Genomic DNA, 2,899 nt, shown 5'->3' with positions numbered 1-2,899 from the left:
ATCGCTCCTAAAGATTCCAACATGACTTTTCCCAGTGAACTGATAAGGCCTATAGCCTGTACAGTTGGTCTGACACTATAGCCAACACAGGCCTACTGATGTGTGCATAAACCGGCAACCATTATGCAAACAGTTTTAAAATTACAAAATATTACAGTTGGCAAAACAATATACAATCCTTCATTAGGGCTAACAAGAATCAGCAGAGTGCAAATTCTCTACTCTCAGGAGTTATCAGACTGGGTTTCATCACCAAAGCACTTGCCTACTATGGTAATGTATGAGAGTACATGTAACCAAATACCTGTTTACAGCTTGGAATATAGTGTTATAACAACCCATTGTAGGAGGCCTATTGGCTATAACAAATGCTTTTCATGCCAAATAAGCCAATTCTACTGCCGATGCCATTAGTTTTGAAATAAACAGACCATATCTACGGCATCTGGCATAACTTTTCCTTGCCCACCAATAAGGCATATATGTGTTTTCAGTGGCTTGTTACAATGATCAACTCAGGCCTACTGCACTGTAAGTAAACTTTTGCACAAGGCATAGTCATGACATTACAAATGTGTATAAAGTTAAATACTATCTCCTATCTCTCCTAGGAGAACCTAATAAAGATTATTGTAGTGCCTATCCTCTATACTAATGGGTTGTTTAGGTGAGTTCCCAAAACCAAAACCCTTGCCCACTGTGGTAATGTGTGAGATTCCATGTAATAAAATACCTACCTACAGGCTTTAGCGCAGTGAAATACCAATACACCCATAAAAGCATATTGCCTTACAACATATGCTTTTCATGATAACTAGGAAAAAACTAAACAGGGTCTAGGCTCCTTACCAGCAAGGCTGAGTCCAAAATAGAGCTAAATTAACAAAACAGGTGCCAGTACTGGGCTAACTTTATCAATAAATAACAAAAGAACTGTTATGAATTAAACATGACAGTCTATGAACACGTAGTCTCAAATTTATTTTCAAACGTTGTTTAGAAATGTTCTTATTTTTAAATGATACTTTTTAGTGTGCATACCAAAAGTATATACAAAATATACAGAAACATACACATTATATACACATATTTACAATAAGAAAAATTATTGACTCAACCACACTGACACTTTCACTCCTCATGCATACCATTTATATTCAAAACAACCTAAACAGAAATTGCATTACAAGAAAACATTACAAAAATACATTACACAAAACAAATACCACTGAGGTAAAAGTCCGTGTCAGAAATAATATATATAACTGTATTCTACATCAACCAATAGTAAATGCAACATTACTCATAGCAGAAACTTATTCAATGCTGGTAGATTTCTACTTAGTCTTATTTACAATTTTTATATATGACACTGGACCATCAAGGTCGACGCGTTTCGAACCCCCTAAGTGTAGGGGTTCTCCTCAGGACCAAAACACGATCTCTACAAAACAAAAACCGATAAAACCAAATTAGTCTCGCTGTCCTAAAGCTTAAACTGGGAACCACTATGGAGAGACCACTGGTTAATGTGCCACCGCCTACCTTAGGTATCCTGTGTTTGGGAACAATATCCAGTGTAAATCTTACTGTAAACAAAACGAATAAACAGGCATTACATATATGACAGTGAGTGAATGTGCCTTATGCCTCAGGCTATATTGGGAGCCAGCTCACCTTGTAAATGTATGTGTCTTCGTCAACCTAGATGAAAACAACGAGAGGGGAACTGTCACTAATTGGTTTAGAAGACACAGCTTCTAACTAAAGGATCGGACTATAGGAAAACCGCTTACCTACTGTTGGCATACTTCTCGCTAGACCAAAGGCAAATAAGGTCGAGTTGTATCCATACGCGACGCCGGAGTCTGCAATGAAAATCTGAGATGTAAACAGAGTCTATGCGGTAAAACAATGCCGGTCCGGGCCGAAGTCTAAGATCCTGCTTACTTGTGTCGCTGGTATCACGCCATGTAGTGCGTCATCACTGGGGCCATAATCGCGCTGCCTGCTTCTCTACGTCGGGAAGTGAAATATAAGGTGCGGCGCCACAGATTCTATCAGGCGAGCTCCTTTGCACTCACAATCATTGGTTGGGAGCCAGGAGCTTTTTTAAAGCGGTATTAACTTTAAAAGGGAGTCCTTTCATAAAACAAATCAAAACATGGTTACAAAACTGGTTGCACTGCATTGTGGTAACTGAAGTCCCCAGATGAAGGTATCTTGTTGATGGAGGGGCGGGAGGCCCATTAATTGACTCGGTATAACGTTACAAATGCAGTCGCTGGGGGATTTTTACCCTGGAATTCCTCTATAAATCTCTGATATTTCATTCAGACCGGATGATGCGGTGTTATATTTCATGATTAGAAATGCTTCCCTTTGGGCTAGTTTGGATTCCATATCCCCGCCTCGTAGGTCATTCTCAAGCTTGGAGATGATCGTCCAGCGCAAGTCTTTTTCCTGATGTTCATGTGTAAACCAATGATGGACTAGGGGGGCATTGGGTACCTGCTTCCTAATCCTAGACTTATGTTGGGTAATCCTTTGTCTTGCCTCCTGTGACGTTTTGCCGATGTATAGTTTAGGGCAAGGGCACCATATTCCGTACATGACATTTTTTGTGAGACAGTTAGTAAAAGTAGTATGTTTCCAGTATATATTATCAAAACGGAAGACATCTCCTTCTTCCGTTGAGTCACAGCACGCGCAATTGCCGCATTTTCGGTGCCCAGTGACAGGAGGTAGCCCTAACATGCCTCTTAATGTCAGTTTGGGTGTTTTTGGTAGACTTGCCCTCACGATATGATTGGCTATACTTTTCTCTTTTTTATAATCAAAAAGAGGGGGGTCCTTAAATTCACAGTGAATATCCTTCACCAAATGCCAATTTTGTAAT

The 2,899-nt window shown here is 39.7% G+C and overlaps 1 long non-coding RNA gene across 2 annotated transcripts; it reads right to left on the bottom strand.

The window, feature by feature from the left end:
• Positions 1-978: 978 nt before the first annotated feature.
• Positions 979-2,054, bottom strand: LOC147701084 (uncharacterized). 2 transcript variants are annotated; one of them, XR_015297155.1, is made up of 5 exons: positions 1,951-2,054; positions 1,797-1,868; positions 1,678-1,704; positions 1,546-1,589; positions 979-1,444 (listed from the first exon to the last, which is right to left on the bottom strand). It is a non-coding gene; the product is annotated as an uncharacterized LOC147701084 (long non-coding RNA). The 2 variants fall into 2 exon arrangements; XR_015297154.1 differs by lacking the exon at positions 1,951-2,054 and having other exon boundaries at positions 1,797-1,898.
• Between the last annotated feature and the right edge of the window lie 845 nt (positions 2,055-2,899).

The sequence above is a fragment of the Lissotriton vulgaris genome, chromosome 7, assembly GCF_964263255.1.
Source record: "Lissotriton vulgaris chromosome 7, aLisVul1.2, whole genome shotgun sequence".
NCBI classification, from domain to species: domain Eukaryota; kingdom Metazoa; phylum Chordata; class Amphibia; order Caudata; family Salamandridae; genus Lissotriton; species Lissotriton vulgaris.
This window is presented reverse-complemented; position numbering and strand designations above follow the sequence as displayed.